Below are 25,218 nucleotides of genomic sequence, written 5' to 3' on the forward strand. Positions count from 1 at the left end.
GAGGGGAACAGAATAGAAGAGGAGAGAAAAGTAGAGGTCAGGATAGCAGAGGAGATGGAAGAGTAGGGGAGGAAAAAGATAAGAGAGAGAATGGGAAAGAAAGGGAAGGGAGTGGAAGCAAGTAGAGTGAATAGTGAAGGGAAGTGTAGTGGAAGGAAAAAGCAAAGAAGGGAAGGGAAAGGGGAGGGAAGTGGATGGAGGAAGGGAAAAGAAGGAAGAGAAATTGAAGGGGAGGGGAGGGGAGGGAAGAAAATGGGAAGGGAGGGGAGGGATGGAAAGGGAAGAGAAGAAGAATAAGAAAGGAGAGAAGAGAGGGGAGGAGAGGAGAAGATAAGACAAGAAAAGAGAAGGTAGGAAGGGAAGTGGAGAGGTAGAGATGGGAAGGAAATGGAAGAGGAGAAAAGGGAAGAGAAGTGTGCAGTGGAGCTAGAACAGAAGAGAGATTAGAAAGAGAAAGCAAGGGAAGCTTCATGATGAGGGAAGGATTGACAGGAGGAATAGGGACAAGAAAAATGAGGGAAGAGGATGGAGGATGTAAAAGCAGAAAGGAAGGAAGATGCAAGAAGGGAGAAGAGGAAGAAGAGTGAGAAAATAAATGGGAAAGGGAAAGAAGAGTGGAGAGAAAATTTAAAAAGAGGAAGAGAATGTAGAAAAGACGAGAAATCAGAGAAGAGAAGAGAATTGGGTTTGGATGAATGTGGAACTAAGAGAGGAGGATGGATTAGAAGGGAAGAGGGTTTAGGTGAGAAGAGGAGGGAAGAGGTAGAAAAATGAAAGAGGGAAGAGGGAACAGAGAGAAGTGGAAAGAGGAAAAAGTATGGAAGCAGAATTTAGAGAAAATGGAAGGGTGGAGGGAAGGGGAGAGATGAGGAAACAGGAAGGAGTAGAGAGTAGGGTAGAAAAGGAGGTAAGCTCCATGACTATAAAAAAGGGGGAGGGGGAAGTGGATAGCTGGGGAAAAGCTGGAAGGGTATGTGGATGAGAAGAAAGAAAAGGAAAAGGGAAGATAATGAGAAGGAAAGGGGTTAGAAGAGGAAAGATGAGGGAGGAGGGAATAGGAGGGAGAAAGGAAGAGGAGATAGGAAGAATGAGAATAAAAGAGGAAGAGGGAGAGGCAGTGGAAGCATTGAATAGGAAAGGGAGGAAATAGGGAAGTGAAGGAATGAGAATGGAAAGATGAGGGTGGGGAGCAGAGGGGAATATACACAATGAGGCAGGAGGAGAGGAGGAGGGAATAAAGAGGAGGGGGAGAGGGAACAATGGAGGAAAGATGAGAAGGGAAGCGGGAAGGGAAGGGTAGATGAAAGAGAAAGGACAAGAGAAGACATCAGAAGAAGAGAGGGGAGGAAGAGTAGGGGAAAGTGGAGGCTGTCAGGAAGAAAAATGAGAGGGATGAGAAGGAAAGAGGAGTGATGAATAGGAATAATGGAAGAGTAGGGAGAAGGTAAGAAAGAAAGTAGGTATGTAGAGGGATGAGGATGAAGGAAAAAAGAGAAGAGTGAAGGAGAGATGATAGAGGTAGAAGGAAGGGTAAGGAAGCAGGAAGTGGAGACTTTTGTAGTTTCGATTGCTGTGAAGAGAATCCTGACAACAGCAACTCATATAAAGGAAAAAATATAATTGGCCCTGGATTTCACAGTTAAAAAGAGTTAGTCCATAATTGTCATGGCAGGAAGCTTGGAGGCCTGCAGGCAGACATGGTGCTGGAGAACATGCTGAGAGTTCTTCATTTGGATTGACATGCAGTCTGAAAAGTGATACTGGGCTGGGCTTGACTATTTTAAAGCTCAAAGCCCACACACAGTGACAAGCTTCTTCCAACAACGACACACCTACTAATATGCCACTCCCTATTACCTTATGGGGGCCATTGTGATTTGAATCCATACAGGAATGCAGGAGGAAAGAGAATGGAAGGGAGAAAGGCAGAAAGGATGGAAAAAGGAAGAGGAGGGAGGAAGAATGCAGAGTAAGAAAGAGAAAGGAAGATTCGAAATGAGGAAAGAAGACAGATGGGGAATAGGAGAGATGACAGTAGAGACAAAGACTGTAGAGAAGAGAGAAACAGAAGTGGGAATGCAAATCACTAGGGAAGAAAAGGGGTGAAGCAGGTGGAAGAAGACGGTTAGTGGAAAGATGAGAGAAGACAAGTTTGGAGGGAATTGAGGGGAGAATGAAAGAAGACGAGTTGGAATGGAGAGAGAAGAGCTGGAAACAGGATGTCAGAAAGGCAAGGGAATAAAGTGTGGAAGGAAGTGTGAGAAAAAGGAAGAGGAGGGAGGGTGCGGCATGTGTTGTTGGGGAATAGCTGTGGTCCCTTGTCCTCTGTTTTCTCCCTCAGTGCATCCAGGTGCTGCTGCATAGCAGGCTGAAAGGATGAAGTGGAGTTCAATATGGATGAGGTCTGGAGGATACTGGTCCAGTGACAGTGAGTTCTGAGGGGAGAGAGAGAGGGCCTTCTCTGAGGATCTTAGTGTCACAGCTCTCTAAAGTGCATCACTAAAACAGCTCTCTTAATGATCTTAGTTTGTGTGCATATACTTTCCTCAGTGTGGAAAAGGGCTATACATATAAACTCTGGAGAGTGCCAAGGAGTTTTCAGAGTGAATGAAATCATTGGCTCAGCCTTAGAGTACTGTGAATACTTCATTTGTATGGAGAAGCATTCTAGGAATCCGAGGGGTTTTGTGCCTTGATTCTTATCAAGAAAGAGGAAGTTGAACTTGTAGCTTTGCAAAGGCCTACTGGTTGGACTTTAAACAGGCAGAGTCTCCAAAAACAAGGTCACAGAAAGGGAAGCCCTGCTTGTAATGGGATTCCTCCATTTTAGACTGAGCTCAGAGAAGTTATGGGATCATGGTATACTGTAAATTTAATTCTCAGGATTTCCCCACATCTCCTGCTCTTTTATTAATAATGGAGGTGTATCCTATTAGCTTTTATCCTCTCCCTTGTGGATGACTTGGTACTTAGGCAGAATTTGTCTGCTGTGGTTTGTCTAATGGTACTTATCTTCCTTTTAAAAAATCAACAATGAATTCGAGAAATTCTTAAGTGGATGGAACTAAAAAATATCCTGAGTGAGGTAACCCAATCACAAAAGAACACACGGTATTCACTCACTGATAAGTGGATATTAGCCCAAAAGCTTGAAATAGCCAAGATTCAACTCACAAGACCAAATGAAGCTCATGAAAAAGGAAGACCAAGTATGGATGCCTCGGTCCTACTTAGAAGGAGTAACAAAATACTCAAGGGAACAAATATGGAGACAAAGCGTGGGACAGAAACTCAAGAAAGGATGGTCTGGAGACCATTCCACCTGGGTATCCATCCTAGGTGCAGTCACCAAAGGTAGATGCTGATATGGATGTCAAAAAGTGCATGCTGACAGGAGCCTGATATAGCTGTCTCCTTAGAGGTCTGCCAGAGTTTGACATATTCAGAGGCAGATGCTCACAGCTAACCATTGAACTGATCAGGGGGTTCCCAATCGAGGAGTTAGAGAGAAGACTGAAGGAGCTGAAAGGGTTTGTGGCTCCATGAGGAGAGCAACAAGACCAACCAACCAGAGCTCCCAGGGTCTAAACCACTAGCCTGGGAGCACATAGGGAGGGACCCATAACTCCAGCTGTATATGTAGGGGAGGATGGCCTTGTTGGGCATAGGTGGGAAGAAGATCCTTGGTCCCATGAAGGCTGGATGCCCAGTTTGGGAGGGGGGATTTGAGGGTGGGGAGGTGGGAGTAGGGGGTAGGTGGGAGCACATCCTCATAAAAGCAGGAGGAGGGGGATGGTATAGGGGGTTCCTGGGCAGGGGGGAATGGGGTAAGGGGATAACATCTGAAATGTAAATAAAATATCTAATAAAAATTAAAAAATGGATGAGGCAGGGTACCAGGTGCAAGATGGCTCTGATGGTTAGTAGGGGGAAGAGGGGAAGAAATCAAGCCACAAGGAGGGTTGAGTACCATGGGGTTGGAGTATTTGATATATAGCTTGCACAGAGATCCTGTTCGAGATCTTTAAGCATTCATATATCTTGTTCCACCAATGGAGATTCACTAACAAAGAAACAGCATTTCTCCCCCAACAAAATGCAAGTCCCTCACTGTTCATAAGCTCTCAGGTTTTGGATAGCAGCCTGTGCTAGAGAGTTTATCTGTAGTTGAAAGAACTCCAGACTGTCCTGGAATCCTTCACCTGATTCTTCTTGTCTTAGAAGTTGCTAGCCAGATGGTTTTTTATTAAAAACTGTTTCCAAAAATCCCATGGTACCAACCAAGACTCAAGACCCAGTATGAGAAGCATGGGGATGAAAATCTTTTTTCTTTTGGTCCCCTCCCAGATGCAAAGTGAGTTACTCAGCCTTGTAGAGGATAATCTTGGAGAACAATCATTAGGAAGGTGCAGAAGTCTTGGAAAGGGGGTTGAATGCAGTAATCAGTAGTGTTACTACACCAGAGAAGACTGTATGTTAGCACATATTGGCATGTTATGTGATGTTTGGGAATAGGTCAAATGGGATCATGACTAGGGTCTTGCAAGGCAAATGGGGAAGTGGCATGTCAAAACTGGAATGTTTTCTAAAGTCAATGTGGGTAAGGACCCATGGAGTTAATGATTCCAGATATTAATGGGATCAGCAGGCAATGTTGCCCTGGAGAGAGAAGCACAGATGTATTTGAGAGGAGTTGGGGTGGGTGGTTAGTGGAAGGGGATGGCTATATTAGATGTACCAGAGCCAGGAGGAGTTGGTTTGGACCTTCTGAGATTGATTTTCCTAGTGAAGAATGTGAATGTGGGTAAAGACAGATTCAGAGGCAAGGACAAGGTGACTGGAGATATGTAGGTCAGAGATAGGTTATTTAGAAAAGCCATTGATGTAGAGCTTATACATGAATCCTATTTGCCATTGTTTGTCCCAGGCATTGTTGAATGAAACTGAAAATGAGTTTAAAGGTTGGTAACCATGGTGCCATCATAACTGGAAGACTCAATTCAGCATATCCAATGTCTGCAATCTCTATATATGGAGGAACCCTGGAAGCAGTTACCTGTGTAATGGTAAGGAAAGCAAAAGAAAGGGATGGGGTGGTTGGGATGGAATTAGAGCATAGAGAATCTCAATCCTGGCCCAGCATCTTTCATGTGGGCAGTCCTGGGTTTCTATGATGTTTTGTCTGTTATATATCTCCCTAAAGAAGAATCCCCAGTGGTGGGTATTGGGTGGGTTAGGAAGAGGATGAGCAGTCACAGAATTAAAATAAAGAATAGCAAAGGGAGCCCTAAGAATCCAGAAAAGGGAAGCCTGTGGAGGGCACATGGCTTGGGCAGCAGCCACCAGGTCATGAATGTCCTTCCATGAGATCTAGTTATTTCATAGTGGGTGGCATCTCCTCTGCCTCCTCTATTCCTTTTTTTTTTTTTTTTAATGAGTGACAGTCAGGCATCTTCTTGGTCAGTGTGGTGGTGTCTGTCATATCTTGTAGGGATCCTGTGGTGGATTGAATATGTGTGGCCCAGAAAGAGTGTCACTATTAGGAGGTATGACCTTGTTAGATAAGTGTATCACTGTGGGATGGGCTTTGAGGCTCCTGTGCCCAGGCTCTGAGATGATTTGGAGTGGAGTTTTAAAGATTTTTTACGGTATTGTTTTCTTTATACATATCATCATCTGCCTTATGCAATTCTTTTCTGATTGGGCAGTAAGCACCACATCCAAGGCTTGTAAAATATCTGTCCCTAGAAGATTGACAGTGATGTTAGCTACTAGAGGGCGCATTGCATCAGTAGTTCCATCAGAGTCTTTCCATCTGCAGACCTGCTTAGTGATACGTGCCTGGGAGCTGACCTCCATGCCTAGGATTTGAGCCCCAGGGATTAGTTGCCGATCTTGTGATGTCTTTTATCCAGAAATTATTTTGTCTGCCACATTATCAATGAGGCATTTGAGTGATTTGTTATTTCTTTTGGTTGTTGTTTTGGGTGGTGGGCGACCTCTAACAGCTGGATACCCATTGTGCATCTTTGGGTGCAATTTCCCTCTTACTGTCAAGGCTGAGGGCTATCTCATTTTAAGTTAAAGGCTCTAGTTGTTTCCCATGTTTATCGTACAGGGAGATACAGTCCTTTTTTCTGGTAGAAACCTTTTCATTATCAGTGCAGATTGTCTACAGGGCATTGGAGTACTTTATGGGACGGGTCTTTTCTGGGCATTCATTTGGTTCAGTGTTCTGGTTCTCCACATTTGAAGCAGATTCCTTCAGTTTTTATTGCTGCTTCTAAGCTTGAGAGATGCAGACTTACCTAGTGTGATGTTACTCCTGTGTCTTGGGTAGCTGTAACCCACCATCTGAGTGTTCATCTTGAAGAGTTTGGCTGGCAAGTTGAGACTCAGAGGTCATAGCCTCCTATGTGATGTTTTTAAAAGGATGATCTCTAGCTGCAGGGTCAGCATTTATATCTAAGCTCTTTTTAGTTCTGAGTCATACCAGATAGGGCTTTCCCTGACTTCTGCAGAGAGAGAATAAGCAGGGAGGGACAGACTCTTGTAAGCCAGAGAGTGGGGTGATTCTATCCCAAGGCTGGATTTCACAGACTGGATGTGTTTTCTGTTGTGCTCCCTGGCAAAAAAAAAAAAAAAAAAAAAAAAAAAAAAAAAAAAACCAAAAAAAAACATGTGTGCTATTGGGTTACAGACAGAGTTTAGGGACCCTCTGCCAATGCCAGAGAGTGCTCTGGTCAGAAGGCATCAGGCATCCACTCAATGGCTCTGACCACAAACAAAGTAGGAAAAGAAAAGACTGCCTTCACTCAGAGTGTGGATTGATGCCAAAGGTGGGGTGGGGGCAGCTCAGAACTTGAAGCACTAACCCCTTTTTGCTCTAATTGGAGGTCCTGTTGGATCCACATTGGCACTAGCTGTGGTATGCATGTTTAGGTCCAGCTATAGTTCCTCTCCTGTTGTTTCTGTCTTAGGGTGGCCATGTACCTTGGACACCAGGCTGAAAAGATGAATCAGTGTCTAGACTGGGTGGGGTCTGTACAATCCCATCCATCTGGGAGTGAGTGCTGAAAGGAGAAGCCCTTCTCCAAAGTTCTTTAGTGAAACACCTCTTTCTTAGATGATCTTAGCTTAATCTGGGAGGGCTTCTACACAAACAGCTTTTGGGAAGTGGAAAAAGATATATATGGACTCTAGAGAGTGGGCAGGAATATTCAGCGTGAATGAAATCACCAGCTGGGGGTTAAAGAACTAGGAATGCTTCATTTGTATGAAGAGACATTCCAGGAATCTCAGGTACTTGCTGGGAAGGATCTGATCAGGAAAAAAAGGAAGTTGAACTTGTAGGTTTCCCAAGGACTGCCCGACCTTCACCAGGTAGAAGGTATGGGGAGTCAGGATCTCAAGACAAGTCAGAGAAGGGGAAGCCCTACTTGTGAAGGGATTCCTCCATTTTGCACTGAGCTCAGAGAAGCTATCAGGTCATTGTAGACTGTGAAGTGAATTAGCAGGGTTTTCCCACAGAAGGAGCAAAGTGGAGAACACATCGGGGAAGAGGGAAGCAAGAAGTGTCCTGATGAAGGAAGAAGAGGAAGGAGGGTAGTGGATGGAAGAAGAGGAAGAGAAAAGAGGAAGATAGACAAAAATATAGGAATCACAGGAAAAGAAAGAGGATAGAGGCAAGAAGAGTGGGGAGAAAGAAAAAAGAATGGAGAGAGTAGTGGAAAGAATAGGGCAGAGGAGGGTGGAGAGAAATGAGACTAGGGGAAAGTGGGGGGAGTTGGAAGAGGGAGGGATGCAGAAGAAAAACAGATGCTGGAATGGAGGAGAAAGAGAAGATAAAGGAGAAGGAGGAGGACACAAAAGAAAGTGAGAGGGAGAAGAAGGGATGGAAGAAGAGGAAAGGGGTTGAAAGAGGGAAGAGGAGAGTGGAGGGAGTAGGAAAGAGAAGAAATGTTGAGGGAAGAAGTTTGTGGAGGGAAGAAGGTGAAGGGGAAATAAGGGAGTAGGCAAGGATAGGAAACAAAGAAGAGATTTAGGAATATGGGTGGAAGAAGCTGAAGAGAGGAGAGAGGACTGAAATAGAGTTAAGATGAATGTGGAAAGAGGAAGAAGGAGAAAGTAGGAAGAGGGAGCAAGCAGGCAGGAAGAAGAGAGAGGAGGGAGAAGCAAAGAGGATGGGGGATGTAAGAGGTGAGAGGAAGGAAGAAGAGGAAGCAGAAAGGAGAATAAATGGGGAGGGGAAAGGAAGAGATAGAGGGGTGTGACGGAGGGGAGGACAGAAAATGGGAGATGATGGAAGAGTAGGAAAGAGGACAAAGTGGTCAATGAAGGGATGATAGAAAAGGTGGAAGATGAGAAAGGAGGAAAAAAGGGAAACAGGGAAAAACATGAAGTGAAAAGGAGAAAAGAAGGAACTGGAAAGGTAATAGAAAGGAAAACTTGAAAAGAGGGGATATGAGGGAAGACAGATTAGGAGGTAAGATCTAAGAGAAGAAAGAGCAAGCAAATAGGGAACAGGATTGAAGAGGGTAGGAAGGAAAGAAGAGTACGGGGGAAAGCGGGAAGAGAAGAGGAAGGGAGAGATAAAGGGAGGGAGGGCAGAAGAAGAAAAGAAGGGGGATAAAAGAAGAAATGAGAGGGAAGATGGAGGACAAATGATCAAATTGTAGGAAGTAGGGAGGAGGAGGAGAACATCAAAATGAGGGAGGAGGGAAGATGATGTAAGAAAAAGATGAGCTAAGTGGAAGGAAATCAGAGGAGGGGGAAAGGGAGGAGCAGAAAAGAGGAATGAAGCATGAAAAGTGGGTGAGAGAAAATGAGAGAAGAAAGAGGAAGGAGAATGGAAGATGAAAGAAGGGAGAAGTAGAAAAGGGAGTGAGGGAAAAGGTGAATGGGAGAGCATCAAAAAGGAAGAAGAAAGAGGAAAGAAGAGAGAGAAGGTAATAGGAAGGGAGGAACTAAAGAGACAGTGGGGATGTGGAGGGACAAGGGGAGTGGGTATATGAGGAACTAGCAGGTGGTAAGGAAGAGAAGAAAATGTAGGAGATAAAAGAAGTCTGGAGAAAAGGGAGGAAGTAGATGTGGAAAGGAAGAATTATCAAGTGGGGGAAGGAGGAAATAGGAGTGAAAAAGAGGACTGGGGAAGAACAAGGGTGGAGGAGAGAATGGGGTAGGAGCAATGAAGAGGGGAAGAGGGAAGGAGGGAAAGGAATCAGAAGGGAGGAGGAAGAAAGAAAGGAAGGAAGGAAAGAAAAAAGAAAGAAGCAAGAAAGGGGAAGATGAGAGAGAAGGAAGGGGAGAGAAAAAGAAATACAAGCTAGAAAAAGGTGAGAGGATGCAAGAAAGAAGAATAAAAAGGGAAGAAGATAGAGGAGGAAATAGGAAAGGAAAGTAAGAAAGAATGAAGATGGGGAAGAGGAAGAAACAAGGAACAAGGGAAGAGAGAAAGACAAAAAGAAAATGTAAGCACAAAAGCAAGCAAGCAGGCAAGAAAGAACTAAAGAATAAAGAAAGGGAAGGAGGAGGTAAGAGGAGGGAGATGGGAGAGGATGGAGGAGGGAGAAGGGAGGAAGAATAGCAAAGAAAAGGGGAGAGGAGTAGAGGTGATGGAAAAAGAAGAGAGGAGAGAGGATTTATGTTGGAAAAGGAGGAAGGAAGAAATAGACAAGAGGAGAAAAGGGGAGGTGAATGGGAGGAGATGATAAGAGGAAAATGCAAAAAGAGGAGTGCAGAAAGTAGAAGAGGGAGGAGATGGATGAAGAGAAGTGGAAGAAGTTGATAACAGGAGGAGGGAAACAGTGAAGAGCAAAAAAAGAGGGAAGAGACAATAGAAGGAAGAGGAAGGAAGAAGAGGGTAAGGAGTAATAAAGAGGACAGAAGAGGCAAGAGGGAAGAGGAAAGAGAAGGAGGGAAGAAGGAAGTGGATGGTAGAGAGAAAGGATGGAGTAACAAAGAGGAGTGTAAAAGGAAGAGGAGACATTCATTAAGGAGGGGAGCGAAGATGAGAAAGGATGAAGAGAAGATTGGAGAGGAGGGGCAATAGGAATTATAGAGGAGAAAAGAAGGAGGGAAGACAATAGAGGAGGAAAATGAGAAGTGAGGATAAGAAGAGAAAATCAGAAAGGAATAATGAGAATACAGGATAGAAAAGCAGGAAGAAGAGATGTAGTGGTAAGCAAGTAGAGGAGATAGGAGAAAATATGGATAATGGGGAAAGAAAAGGGGAGAAGAAGGTGGAAGTTGTAAATGGCACAATGTGGAAGTAAGAGGAAGAACTGAGGAGAAGGAATATTGTTGAAGGAGGAAAAAGGAAGTAGAAGAGAGGCTGGAAGATGAGGAGGAAAGAAAGATGAAGGAGAGAAGACCAAGGAAGCTTGTGAGAAGATGAAGGTATAGGAAGGAATACAGAAAGTAGAAAAATGGAAGAGGATAAAAGAGAAAGAAGAGAGATGAAAATAAAGGAGGCAAGGGGATAAAAGAGGAAGAAGAAAAGATTAGGAAGGAGAAACATTATAAGGGAGTAGGAAAGAAATGAAGAAGAGAAGGATGAGAAGAAGAGAAAGGATTAGGGATGTGGAAGATATATATAAGTGGAGAACGGAAGAAAGCTGAGGGTGTAGAGGGGAGAAGCTGAAATCTGAGGGAAGAATCAAGAGGTAAGAGGAGGGAAGTTGGAACAGAATGAAGAGGGAAGAGAAGGGTAGGGGGGAAGAGAAGGGAAGGAAGGATGTAAAAGGGAAGGAGGCATGGAAAGAGGGGAAGAGGAGGACAGAGAAGAGAAGGGTGCAGGTAAAGAAGCAAGAGAAAGGTAGAGGAGTGAGGAAGACAAATAAGAGCAGTATGGAAGATGAAGAAGGAATACAGAGGAAAGAAGAGAGAGAAGAAAAGAGGAGAAAGAGTAGAAGAAAAGGGAAGCAGGGAGAGAAGTCTCTTGGAGTTTCTATTGCTGTGAAGAGACTCATTGACCACAACTATTATAAAGGAAAAATTTTAATTGAGACTTGCTTTTACAATTCAGAGGTTTAGTCCTTTATTTTAATGACACTTAGCTTGGCGTCCTGCAGGCAGACATGACACTGTAAAAGTTGAGTTTTCTTCCAGATTGGCAGGCAGCATGAAGCCTGACATTGGACCTGTCTTGAGCATTTGAAGCCTCAAAGCATACCCCTAGTGACAATCTTTTTCCAACAAATCTGTACCCACTCTAACAAGGGTACACCTTCTAATATGCCACTCCCTATTAGCCTATGAGGACCATTATTATTCAAACAAGCAGAGGGGGGAAGGATAAAAAAGAATGAAAGAAAGAAGGGGAGAAATGATCGCAGAGGGAAGAGAAAAGAGGAAGAAGGGGTAGGAAGAAGGAAGAGGGAGGATGAGGGAAGAAGGATGGGGAATAAAAGGGATAAAAGTAGGGATAAAGATTGTAGAGAAGAGAGAAATGGAGGGAAGTGGCAAAGTAAAGGAGGAGGAAACTGAAAGTATGACATTATTAGAGAGAGGAGGAAATTGGGAAGATGAGAGAAAAGAAGGATGGATGGGAGGGGAGAGAGGAATGAAAAGAAGGGAGGAGGAAAGAGGATAGAGAATGAAAGAGGAGATGTGGGAATGTGGAGAGAAGAGGTTGAAATAGGGTGAAGGGAAGGAAAGAGAGAGGATGAAGTGGAGGGAAAAGGGAAGAAGAGGAAAGAAAGAAGGAGAAAGCAAGGAGGAGAGAAGCAAGATGATGAATAAAGAGGAAGAGGTGGTGGAGGGAAGAAGATCAAGGAAGAAAGAGGAATGTAGGGGATGGAGTAAGGAAGAAGTGAAGAGAGGATTCATGAAGGATGAGTGTAGGAGGAGAAAGTGGGGATAAAAAGGTAGTTGAAAGAGGAAAGAAGAGGGCAGATGAAGCTGAAGGGGGGAGAGAGGAGGATGAAGAGAAAGGTAGAAGAAGGTGGAAAGGAGGAGAAGGAGTGAAGAAAGTGGAAGCAGCAAGGGTAGGGAGGAGGGAAAAGAGAAGATATGGAAGAGGACAGAAGAGGAAAGGGTGTGATCAAGGGTAGAAGAAAGAGGACATAATAAAAATAATGACGATGGAGGAGAGAGGAGGAAGGGAAGAAGGTAGAGGAGGCAAGACTAGGGTGAAGGAAAGAAGAGGGAGTAGGAAATGAGAACAAACAAAGAAAAAGTTTAATCAGAGTGGATGGGAAAGATGAAGAGAGAAGAGAGTACCAAAGAAGAGTTAAGAGGAAGAAAAAGAGGAAGGAGAAGGAGCAAAGAGTCAAGAGGAAGGAAGATGATGGAGGATGTAAGAGGTGGGAGGAGCGAAGGGAAGGATAGAAGGAAGGAAGGGTAGGAATCGGAAAAAAAGGAGAAGGATGGAGGGAAGAGAGAAGTAACAAGAAAAGGAAGGAGGGAAAGAAATTTGAGGGAAGAGGTAGAAACAGAAAAGAGGGGAACAGAAAACACTGGACAAGATAGGATAAGAAGAAAAGAGGACAGTGGGGGGAACTGGAAAAGTGAGGGAAAAATGAAAACTGGAAAGAAAGACGAAGAGGGAATAGGACCTAGGAATGAAGAGAAGAGAAGATGGGGAAAGGCAGGAAAATGGGAATAAAAATAGGAGGGAAATAGAAATGGGAAGGAAGAGGGACGTGGAGAAGAAAGAGAGAATGAAAAAAGAGGGAAATGGATGTGGAAAGGAAGAGCAAAGCAGGAGGGAGGATGATAGGTGAAGGAAGAGAAAATAAAGAAAAGGAAAGTTTAGGGAGTGGGGAAGGAGGGATGAGAAATGATGAGAGAAAAGAGAAGGGAAGACAATGGAAGAGAAAAGCAAAGCAAAGAGGGGCAAGAGGAAAAGGGAAGAAGAGAGCAGAGAGAAGAGGAGTGAGGAGAAAAGACTGTAAAAGAGGGCAGTGGAAAGAGGAGAGGAAAGAATAGAAGAGATACACATGAAGTCTGAAGATGAGGGAAGTGGGAAGTTAAGAAAAGTTGAAAGGAGAAGGGGGAGGAAAATGAAGAGGAAAAGTAAGGAACGTGGGGAAAAGAAGAGGAAAGGGGGAAGGAGGAAGAGAGAAAGGGAGAAGAAAAGAGCAAAACAGGAGAGATGTTGGAAGAGTGAAGAAAGGGGGATAAAATAGAGGAGAAAGAATGGAAGTATAGTTCAAAGAGAAGAATAGGAAAGAAGAACACTGAAGGAGGATGAAAAAGAAGTGGACAGAGAATGATGGAAGGTGAGGGAAGAGGATTTTAGTGGAAAGAAGAAAGAAGAGTGAAGAGAGGGAAACAGGCAATAGGGAAGGGGCTAGAAGAGAGGAGTAGAAAGAGAAGAGGAGGGAAGAGGGAAGAGAGAGGAGGGTGGAAGTGTGAAGTGTATGGAAGAAGAAAAGGGAAGAGAAGTGAGAAAGAGATGGGAGCAGCAAAATGAGGGAGAAGAGAAGAGCAATGGTGAGGAGGAGGAGTAAAAGGGATGAGAAAGTAAAAAGGTCAAGAAGAGGAAAATAGAAAAATGGATGGATGAGGAATAGAGGAAAGTGGAAAAAGGAGGGAAGAATGAAGAACAGGAAAAGATGAAAGGTTTAGGAGAAGGTAAGAGGAGTGGATCTAGGGGGACACGTGAGGGATGATGGGAGAGGAAGGAAGACTAAAGGGGAGGGAAGAGGTAAGAGGAAGGAAAGAGGAATAAAGGCTATAAGAGGGAACAAAAGAGGAGTTAGTAGGAGGGAGCTGGATAGACAAAGTACAGGGGAACTGGGGGGAGGAGACAGAAGACAGCACAGGAGTTAGAGGGGGAAGGAAGGGAAGGAGGAAGAGTAGAGAGTAAACAAGAGGGGAGAAAAGTGTGCAGTAAGAAGGAAGAGTGGGAAGAGGCAAGAGGAGAGGAGAAAAGACTCAGAAAGAGGAAAAGAAGTTGTTGAAGGAAATAGAGAATGTACAGTAGAGGGCAGAGGAGGATAAGAGGATAAGGACAGGGACCAAGGAAGGAAGACGATGGGGACAGAAGACAAAGGAGAAGAAAGATGATTACATCAGCAAAGAGGTGTTTTGAGGAAAGTGGTAGAGAAGAAAAGGAGGAAAGAAGGGAGAGGTAAAGACTGAAAAGAAAAGAGGTGGAAAGGGAGAGAAGGAGGGAGATGGGAATAGAAGGAATGGATTGATTTTGGATGAAGTGGGAAAGAAGAAAGGTGTGAAAGGATCATGGTGGAGAGGAGGAAAAGAGGAAGGAAAAACAGAAGGGAAGAGGGAAGAGAAGGAAGAGGGAAGAGAAAGGAAGAGAGAAAAGGGAGGAAGTTAGAGGAAAGAAAAGAGCAGTGTAGACAAGAGGGAAGGGGAGGAAAATGGAAAGTGAGGAATGAAGAAATTAGAGGAATAATGTAAAAGGAGACAATAGGAAAGAGGATGAGAGAATTAGAAAAAGAAGGGAAAAGGCAGGAGGAGAGCAGAAGGCACAAAAGGACTGTTTAGGGGAAAGGAGGTAAAATGTGTGAGGAGGGACGAAAGAGGCAAAAAAGAGGACATGAGAAGTTGAGAAAGAAGAGGGGAGGACAGATGAGACAGAGGGAAGACGGAACTGGGAAGAGGAGGAACAATGGGGGAGGATAGAGGAAGAACGATGAAGGAGCAGAGTTGAGAAGGAAGAACAGAGTGAGAGGCAGAGGACATAGGTAGAAAAGGAGAGAGGAAAGAGGAAGATGAGGGACAGGGTAGAGTAGGAATTGAGGAAGGCAAGAAGAGGGAGGAGAGAAGAAAGATGGGGAGGTAAGTAGTAATTGGAGGAAAGTAGAAAGGGTAAGGAAGAAAGAGAAGATATAAGAAAAGGGAGAGAGGAGGAATCACAGAAGATACAGGAGAAGGTAAGAGGACAGAGGAGGGAAGAGGAAGGATGAGGAAAAATGAGTCATGAGAGGAGGGAAAAGGAGAGGGGAGGGGAGGGAGAGGAGAAGGTAGGGAGGGGGAAAAGGAAGGGAAGAGAGGAGAGAAGGAAGGGGAAGGGAGGGGGAAGGAGAAGGGAAAGAGAAGGGAGAAAGAGAAGGGAAAGTGAAGGGAAGGGAAGGGTGCTGCTATGCCCAGAGAGTGGCACTGTTAGAAGGTGTGGCCATGCAGCAGTAGGTGTGGCCTCTTCAGAGGAAGTGTGTCACTGTGGGGGTGGGCTTTGAGACCCTAGCCACATGGGAGTCACCCTTTTGTTTACCTTTGGAAGATGAAGAACTCTCAGCTCCTCCTGCACCATACCTGCCTGGAAGCTGCCATGCCCCTGCCTTGATGATAATGGACTGAAACACTGAACCAGTAAGCTAGCACCAATTAAATGTCCTTTGTAGGTGTTGCCTTGGTCATGGTGTCGCTTCACAGCAATGGAAACCCTAAGACAGAAGATGGTTCCAGGTACTGGGATATTGCTGTGATAGGCCAGATTATGCTTTTGTTTTGGAAAAATCTGGATTTGAGAAGTTTGGGAAGCAGTGGAATGCTTTAAGTGTGTGTGTGGGGGGGGAGGCTTAATAGGCTATCCTAGTAGAAATATGGATGACATTGTTGCTGAGGGTGATTTGAACTGTGCAGACCTGGCCCTAGATGTTTCAGTGGAGAGAATTTCAGTATGAGGCCTAGAGAGTGTTTTGTGGTATCCTGGTGGAAAATATGGCAGCTGTTTACCCTTGTCTGAACAGTCTACATGAGGCTAAGGTAAAGAGATTTATATTAATTGCATTGACAAAGGAAGTCCCAGAAATAAAAGGCTCAGCACAGAATGTTCCCTGGTTTATGCTCATGAAGAGCATTTTGATCAAGCATAGCAAGCTTCACAAGGTGAAGTGCAAAATGTATGGTTCAAAGAATAAAGGGGCACCAAGGAGTAGAATAGAGCTGAATTTTATGTTCAAGGAGATTAAGACAGATTAAGAGATTGGTGACCGCTGAACAAGATTTTACTCAGCCAAACTTAACTGTTTGAGTTTACTGTTTCTCAAGGAATAGTTATATTTAGACATTATTATTATCTGATTGTCGCTTTCATTTGGACTTTTAATCTGGAATGTACTACAGTCCAGAAATAGAAGGCAGAGGTTCTTGTTCTGTTTTTGTTTTTGAATCTTGAGAAATCATGTCAATGAAGAGTTTAGGTCAAGGCATGGTGGTACATGCCTTTAATCCCAGGAGGTAAACGCAAGCAGATCTCTGAGTTTAAGGCCAGCCTGACACAGAGCAAGTTCCAAGTAGAGAAAAGGTTAGGACCAGGTGTGGTGGTACATCCCTTTAATCCCAGCACTCAGAAGACAGGCATGCAGATCTCTGAGATTAAGGTCAATCTACAGAGTGAGTTCCAGGATGTGGGGAAAAAACTTGCGCTGGAGTCCAGCAGGGGAGTCCCATGGCGGTCGGGTCCCACATACACACAGCCTCTGCGGAGGTCCCAGATACACACGGAGGGTCCGTGCACAGTGGGAGGGAGCACGGGGAAGTCTTAGATTAGCTACGCCGCCTTTAGATAACTCATTAATATGTAAATTTCTCCAGGCAGAGGCCTGTTAGTTACTCCCTCTACCTGTGTCTTATGTGACTGAACTGGGAAGGTTAAATGGAGTTTAGACCGCATGTCAGGGCCCTGGGTTCTGGGGGTGTGGCCGAACACCTGCCATCTAGGGGTCCCATGTCAACCCAAGAACCAGGATACCCTTCCACAGCCAGACACCAGGACAACCAAGCTTAGGCAGTGAAGGAGTTGGAAAAGAGGAAAGTGGTAACAATGTAATACCACAGGGGAGGCATGTTCCAGTTTCCACAAGCAGTGGAACTCAGCAGCTCCAGCCATGTGGCCCTGGCTATTATAGTGTCAAAAACAGAAGAGACTACTGGAACAATTGATGCTGGTTAGCTGGGGTAAGAAATTACTAGTGATTAAGAAGAGACCATCTGTCTGCTTGAGCTGACCCCGTGCCACAGTGCTCCATAACCAAATACCAACCGGAGAGAGCTGGTCTCCCAGGAGTGCTGACACACCTGTGAACACAGGTAACACCACCACTTCTGCTCAAATTCCTAGCACAAGAGGGACCAGTCCAGAGTCATCAAGACATAAGAACCAAGGGACAGCAGGGGACAAGATTCTTCAGGTTTTCCACGAACACCCCGGGACTGACCCTGTGCCACAGCTCTCCATACCCAAATTCCTCCTTGAGAGAACTTGCCTCCCAGGAGTGCTGACACACAGGTTTGCAGGAGGGACAAGCCACAGTCAGAGACAGCAAGACCAGCTAACACCAGAGATAACCAGATAGCAAGAGGCAAGGGCAAGAACATAAGCAACAGAAATCAAAGCTACTTGTCATCGTCAGAACCCAGTTCTCCCATCACAGCAAGCCCTGGATACCTCAACACACCAGAAAAGCAAGACTGTGATTTAAAATTGCATCATCTGATGATGATAGAGGACTTTAAGAAGGACATGAATACTCCCTTAAAGAAATACAGGAGAACACAGGTTAAACAAGTAGAAACCCTTAAAGAGGAAACACAAAAATCCCTTAAAGAATTACAGGCAAACACAACCAAACAGGTGAAGGAATTAATAAACAAAACCATCCAGGATCTAAAAATGGAAGTAGAAACAATCAAGAAATCACAAAGGGAGACTATGCTGGAGATAGAAAACCTAGGAGAGAGATGAGGAGTCATCACCAGCAAGTATCACCAACAGGATACAAGAGATAGAAGAGAGAATCTCAGTGCAGAAGATACCATAGAAAATATTGACACAACAGTCAAATGAAATGCAAAGTGTGAAAAACTCCTAACACAAAATATTCAGGAAATCTAGGACACAATGAGAAGACCAAACCTAAGGATAATAGGTATAGAAGAGAGTGAAGATTCCCAACTTAAAGGGCCAATAAATATCTTCAACAAATTATAGAATAAAGCTCCTCTAACCTAAAGAAAGAGATGCTCATAAATATACAAGAAGCCTACAGAGCTTCAAATCGACTGGACCAGAAAAGAAATTCTTCCTGTCACATAATAATCAAAACACCAAATGTACAAAACAAGGAAAAAATATTAAAATCAGGAAGGGAAAAAAAGGTCAAGTAACATATAAAGGCAAACCTATCAGAATTACACCAGACTTCTCACCAGAGACTATGAAAGCTAGAAGATCCTGGACAGAACCTAAGAGAACACAAATGCCAGCCCAGGCTACTATACTCAGCAAAACTCCCAATTACCATAGATAGAGAAACCAAGATATTCCATGACAATACTGAATTTACACGATATCTTTCCACAAATCCAGCCCTACAAAGGATAATAGATAGAAAACTCCAAAACAAGGAGGGAAACTACACCCTAGAAAAAGCAAGAAAGTAATTGTCTTTCAACAAACCCAAAAGAAGATAGTCACACAAATATAATTTCACTCCTAACAACGAAAATAACAGGAAGTAACAATCACTATTCTTTAATATCTCTTAACATCAATGGACTCAATTCCCCAATTAAAAGACATAAACTAACAGACATGATATGTAAACAGGAACCAGCATTTTGCTGCATACGGGAACCGCACCTCAGTGACAGACACTACCTCAGAGTAAAACGCTGGAAAACAATTTTTTCAAGCAAATGGTTCCAAGAAACAAGCTGGAGTAGCCATTCTATATTGAATAAAATGACTTTCAACCAAAAGTTATCAAAAAAAAAAAAAGATAAGGAAGGACACTTCATACTCATCAATGGAAAAATCTACCAAGAAGAACTCTTAATTCTGAACATCTGTGCTCCAAATGCAAGGGCACCCACATTCATAGAAGAAACTTTACTAAAGCTCAAAGCACCCATTGCCCCTCACACAATAATAGTGTGAAACTTCAACACCCCACTCTCCGCAATGGACAGATCATAGAGAAAGAAACTAAACAGAGGCACAGTAAAACTAACAGAAGTTATGAACCAAATGGATTTAACAGGGATCTACAGATCATTTTATCCTAAAACAAAAGAATATACCTTCTTCTCAGCACCTCATGGTACCTTTTCCAAAAATTGACCATAAAATCAGTCAAAAAACAGGCTTCAACAGATGCAAGAATATTAAAATAATTCCATGCATCCTATCAGATCACCACGGACTAAGGCTGGTCTTCAATAACAACAAAAACAACAGAAGGACCACATACACATGGAAGCTGAACAACTCACTACTCAATGATAACTTGGTCAAGGAAAAAACAAAGAAATTAAAGACTATTTAGAATTTAATGAAACTGAAGGCTCGTCATACCAAAGCTTATGGGGCACAATGAAAGCAGTGATAAGAGGAAAACTCATAGCTCTGAGTGCCCTCAAAAAGAAGCTAGAGAGAGAGCATACATTACCAGCTTAACAGCACACCTGAAAGCTCTAGAACAAAAAGAAGCAAATACACCCAAGGGGTAGGTGGCAAGAAATAAACTCAGGGCTGAAATCAACCAAGTAGAAATAAAAAGAACTATACAAAGAATCAAAAAAAAAAAAAAAAAAAAAAAAAAAAAAACCCAGGAATTGGTTCTTTGAGAAAATCAACAAGATAGATAAACCCTTAGCCAGACTAACCAGAGAGCAAAGAGACAGTATCCAAATTAATAAAATCAGAACTGGAAAGGGAGCAATAACAACAGAAAGTGAGGAAATTTTAAAAAAAATCATCAGATCCTTCTACAAAAGCCTATACTCAACAAAACTGGAAAATCTGGATAAAATAGACAAATTTCTTAACAAATACCAAAGACCAAAGTTAAATTGAGATCAGATAAACCATCTAAACAGTCCCATAACCCATAAAAAATAGAAGCAGCCATTAGAAGACTCCAAACAAACAAACAAACAAAAAACCAAAAAAACAGGACCATATGGTTTTAGTGTAGAATTGTATCAGACCTTCAAAGAAGACCTAATGCCAATACTCTTTGAACTATTCCAAAAAATAAAGACAGAAGGAACACTACCCAATTTGTTCTATGAAACCACATTTATGCTGATACCAAAAACCACAATAAGACCCAACAAAGAAAGAGAACTTCAGACCAATTTCCCTTATGAGTATCCATGTAAAAATACTCAATAAAATTCTCACAAACTGAATCCAAGAACACATCAAAACGATCATTCATCACTAACAAGTAGGCTTTATCCTAGGAATGCAAGAATGGTTCAATATACAGAAATCCATCAACGTAATCCAGCGCATAAACAAACTCAAACGAAAAACCCACGTGATCATTTCCTTAGATGCTGAAAAAGCATTTGACAAAATTTAACATTTTTCATGTTAAAACTCTTTGGAGCAATCAGGAATTCAAAGCCCATACTTAAACATAGTATAAGCAATATACAACAAACCAGTAGCAAACATCAAACTAAATGGAGAGAAACTTGAAGCAATCCCACTAAAATCAGGGACTAGACAAGGCTGCCCACTCTCTCCCTATCTATTCAATATGGTACTTCAAGTTCTAACTAGAGCAATTAGATAACAAAAGGAGGTTAAAAGGATACAAACTGGAAAAGAAGAAGTAAAAATATCACTATTTGCAGATGATATGACAGTATACTTAAGTATCCCCAAAACTTCCACCAGAGAACTCCTAAACCTGATAACTTCAGCAAAGTGACTGGATATAAAATTAACTCAAACAAACCAGTAGCCTTCCTATACTCAAAGGATAAATGGGCTGCGAAAGAAATTAAGGAAATGACACCCTTCACAATAGTCACAAACAATATAAAATATCATGGTGTAACTCTAACCAAACAAGTGAAAGATTTGTAGGACAAGAACTTCAAGTCTCTGAAGAAAGAAACCAAAGAAGACCTCAGAAGATGGAAAGATCTCCCATGCTCATGGATTGGCAGGGTTAATATAGTAAAAATGGCCATCTTGCTGAAAGCAATCTACAGATTCAATGCAATCCCCATCAAAATTCCAACTCAAGTCTTCATAGAGTTAGAAAGCTTAATTTTCAAATTCATTTGGAATAACAAAAAAAACAGGATAGTGAAAACTATTCTCAACAATAAAAGGACTTCTGGGGGAATAACCATCCCTGACCTCAAGCTGTACTACAGAGCAATAGTGATAAAAACTGCATGATATTGGTATAGTGACAGGCAGGTAGATCAATGGAATAGAATTGAAGACAGTCACTTGATATTTGACAAAGGAACTAAAACCATCCAGTGCAAAAAGGACATTTTCAACAAATGGTGCTGGTTCAACTGGTGGAACCCACAAGATCAAGTGTAGACCCCAGATATAAAAATAAGAAATTATAGAAAATGTTGAAGTTGCCTGGGATACATACCCCTAGATGTTAGAGATATCAGAGCCATGGGATACCTGCCAAGGAAAGATGCTAACATGGAGTGGAACCAGCTGAAGTGAACAAAGTTTGTTGCTGCCTGGTAGTCAACAAGGATGAAAGGAATTGGAGATCTGAAGAGTGCTTCAACATCAGATATGGAGATGCAGAGTTTTCAGTTTGGCCTGAGTAAAAAGGAAGCAGTAGGAAGGACTATGAAAGAGGAGGAAGGAGAGAAGAATGAAGAGGGAATAGGAGACAAGAGGAAAGAGAACAACCAGTAAGAGGCAAGAAAAGAAAGCAGTAAGAAAGTCACTGGAAGAAGCAAGAAGAAATTGTAAAAGAGGAGGGAAGAGGAAAGATGAGGATGGAGAATAGGGCAGATAAAGGTAAGAGGAGGGAAGGGGGAAGGAGAAAGATGAGAAAAATAAGAAGTATGAGAAAAGAGGGAAGAGGGCTACACAGTGAAGTATGAAAAAAGGGAAGGGAAAGCAGAGGGAGATGCAGACAGCAGGCAATAAGAAAGTGGAAGAAGGAAGAAAGAGGAGAGAGGAAGATACAGTATTGAAGAAGGAGATTGATGGTTGACAGAACAGAAGAAAATGAATGAGAAGAAAAGGGAAAGAAGAGGGAACTAGCTAGAACTGAGTAATGTCAGGAGAATGAAAACAAAATCGGATAGAGGATAATAAAAGAAGAGAGTAGGAAAGTTAAAGGAGGAAGGGAGAAGAACAAGGAAGGAGAAGGGGAGAGAAGAGGGGAGGAAAAGAGGATAGAAGGGGAAGAGGAGGGAAGAGGAAAGAAAAGAAATGGAAAAGAAACAGAAAAGGGATGAAAAGAGGAAGGAAAAGCTGTAAATAGAAAAGAGGAAGCAAAAGAGAAATGGAGTAAATAGGAGGATTGGAGAAGAGAAGTGTAGGGAAGAATGAAGAGGAGACAAAAAGGAAGAGAAGAAAAGATGGACTAAAATACAGGAGGATGTCAGAGGGAAGAGAGCTGAGAAAAGAAGTGGAAAGTGTAGGGAAGTAAAATGGAGAAAGGGGGAAAGAAAGGGAGGCTGGAAAGAAATAAAGGAGGGAAGGGGGAAGGTAAGGGAAAAGGAAGAGGTAATAGGAAATGAGAGAAATGGGAAAAGAACAGAAGAGAAAAAGACAGAAGAGGAAAGGGATTGACAGGGTTAAAAAGAGTGAAGACAATAGCAAGGAGGAAGGAGAATGAAGGAAGAGGGGGAAGAAAGAAGAAGGAGGCAGCAAGAGGAAGGTGAAGGGAAGATGAAGGAGTGGGTGGAGAAGAAACAAAGAAGAGTAATAAGGTGGGTGAATGGAAGAAGATGAAGAAGGAGACTAAAGAAGATTCAAGAGGAAGGAAGAAAGGTAAGACAGGAGTGAGGAGGGAAAAGAGGCAAAGAGGGAAGAGAAAGAAAGTAGACAGAAGACCAAAGAGGATGGATGATGCAAGAGGTGGGAGGAAGAGAAAGGAACAAAAAGAAATGAGAAGGAAGCAAGGAAGAAGAGAGTGGAAAGAGTAGGGAAGAAGTAAAGCAAGAGAGGGGAAAAGGAGAAAGGAGGCAATTGGGAAGGGGTTGAAGGAGGAAAAGGGAGAGTTGAGGGTAGAGGAGTAACAGGAAACAAGGACAAGACTGGTGGGATGAAAAGAAAAGAGGGAGGAAAGTGAACTGGAAACTTGAGGAAGAAAGAGAGGCTAAAAAGAGGAAAGAGGTGGAAATAGGACACAAAACTAGGAGCAGGGAAGATAAGGAAAGAGCAGAGAGGAGGGTCAAAAGGGGGGAGGGAAGAGGAAAGCAGAAGAAAGAGTGAAAAAGAGGCAAGAAGGATGAAAGAATAAAACAGATGGATGGTAGATAGAACACCAGGGAATGGGAAGAAGGGGGAGGAAGAAGAAAAAGTAGGGAGTAAGGAAGAGGGATGAGGAAAGATAGAGGAGGGGGTGAGAGAAATATGTGGGAAGAGGAGCAAAGGTGATAGAAGAGAAGACTAAAGAAGAGGAAAGAGGGGTAGGAGAAAAAAGGAAAGAGGAGAGAAGAGTGAAGAGGAGAGGGTGATAATGGCAGTAAAGGGCAGTGGAAAGACAAAAGCAGATAAAAAAGAATGTAGGCTGGAAGTGAGAAAAAGAGGGGAGTGGGAAGTAGAGATGTTGAAAACAAAGGGGGGACCAAGAGAAAAAGAGGGGAAAAGTGAGGGAGAAGGGAAGAGGAGAGAAGAGAGATGAAGGAGGAAAGTGAGGGAGGAGCTAAGAAATGAGTAAATCAGAGGGAGGATGGAAGGGAAAGAAGGGTGACTACATGGGAGGAGAAACAGGGAAAGTGTAGGAAATAGAGAAGGGGAAGGAAGAGGAAAGATGAGGGAGGATGGAATTGAAGGACAGAGGGAGGAGAAAGGAATCTGATGGAAGATGGGGGAAGAAGAAAGAAGAAAGTCTAAGGAATAAGGAAGATGCTAGAAGAGTGCAGGAAAGGGAGTAGAGGAGGGAGGAGGGAAGAAGAAAGAGGAGAGAAGTGAAAAGTGGGCGGGGAGGCAAATGAGCTATGAGGGAAGAAAGGGATGAGGAAGGTGGAAAGAAGGTAAGAGGGTCAAGAAGGAAAGAAGAGAAAATGGGTGGATTAGGGAATAGGAGAAATGTGGGAAAGAGATGAAGGGGACAAGGAATAAGAAAATAAGGATAAAGAATAAGGAAATGAGAAGGGGAAGGAAGTAGAAAGATGAATGGATCTAGGAGGAAGATGAAAGAGGAGGTAATACTGAAGAGCAGGGAAGGGGTAAGAGAAGGGAAAGGGAAGAAGAATTATTGGGTAAAGAGAAGAAGACAAGATAGGAGGGAGGGAGGCAGAGTAAGAAGAAGGGAAGGTGCATAGAAAGAAAAAAGTAAGAAGACAGGGTGAAGAAGAGGGAACCAGAGGAAAGAGGAAGGGGAGATAAGATACAAGATGGAAGGGCAAAGAAGAGGGATGAGGAAAAACGCAGAGAAAATGGAAGGAAGAGGTAAGAAAGAAGTAGAGGGAGTCTTGAAGAGGCAAAATCAGGGAAGTGGAGAAAGTAAAGAATTGGGGACAGAAAGGAGGAGGGTAGAGGGACAGGGAAGGAAGAAAGAAGAGGATCCAGAAAGAATGAGTGTAGAAAACTGAAGAAAAGTAGGGAGAAAGAGACACTAGAGCCAGGGAGACAGAAGGGAAGAGAGGAGAAGAGAAGGAAATGAGGGAAGAGTGAAGAGAAAAGAATAAGGGAGAGTAGAAAGGAAAAAAGAGGGTGGAAGGGAGGAGGGAAAGGAAGAAAGACAGGAGAGAAAGAGTGAAGAACAATGAAAAAGAAGAGGGAGACAGAAAAAGACTGATGAGGGAGGAAGAAAGAGAAGAGGAGGGAGGGAAGAGAGTGGGAAAAGGAAGAAAGAGAAAAGGAAGAATGACAAGTAAAAAAAGAAGAGAGAGAGAAGAAAGGAGAGGAAAGAGAAAGAAAGAGAGAAGTGAGCTGATAAAGAAAAGGGAAATAACAGGTAAGAGCAACAAGAAGGGATGAGGAAAAAAGAGAAGAGAGAAGGAATCAGGCAAGATGGGAAAGAGAAGATGAGGTAAGGAAGATAGAAAAGAGGAAGCAGTATGAAATACAATGGAAGCAGATGGAGAAAATAGAAGGAAGAGGAAAGAAGGAAAAGAAGAGGGGAAGAAGTAGGAGGAAAGAGGGAAGGGGAGAGAAGATGAATAGGTCCACAAAGGGAAGAAGAGAGAATAGGGTCAGGGGAGAGCAGGAAAGAGGGATGAACAGTGAAGAATGAAGAGAAAAGGAAGAGGAGGGAGATGGGGAAATCTGGCAAAAAGAAAGTGGAGAAAGAAGGAAAGAGGAGAGAGGAGGAGGGAAGGTAATAAATTAGAGAATAGGAAATA

General features: G+C 43.0%; 1 long non-coding RNA gene across 2 annotated transcripts in view; it reads left to right on the forward strand.

Moving 5' to 3' along the window:
- The first annotated feature begins 264 nt into the window (after positions 1-264).
- The window catches only part of LOC143435603 (uncharacterized), a 35,982-nt gene continuing 11,028 nt past the window's right edge, over positions 265-25,218 (forward strand). The window contains exons 1-3 of one of the 2 annotated variants that reach the window (XR_013106073.1): positions 265-3,354; positions 4,928-5,066; positions 15,191-15,375. This is a non-coding gene — a long non-coding RNA (uncharacterized LOC143435603). The remainder of the gene's footprint in view (positions 3,355-4,927; positions 5,067-15,190; positions 15,376-25,218) is intronic. The other variant, XR_013106072.1, reaches the window with a different exon arrangement.

The sequence above is a fragment of the Arvicanthis niloticus genome, chromosome X (genome assembly GCF_011762505.2).
Source record: "Arvicanthis niloticus isolate mArvNil1 chromosome X, mArvNil1.pat.X, whole genome shotgun sequence".
Taxonomy (NCBI): domain Eukaryota; kingdom Metazoa; phylum Chordata; class Mammalia; order Rodentia; family Muridae; genus Arvicanthis; species Arvicanthis niloticus.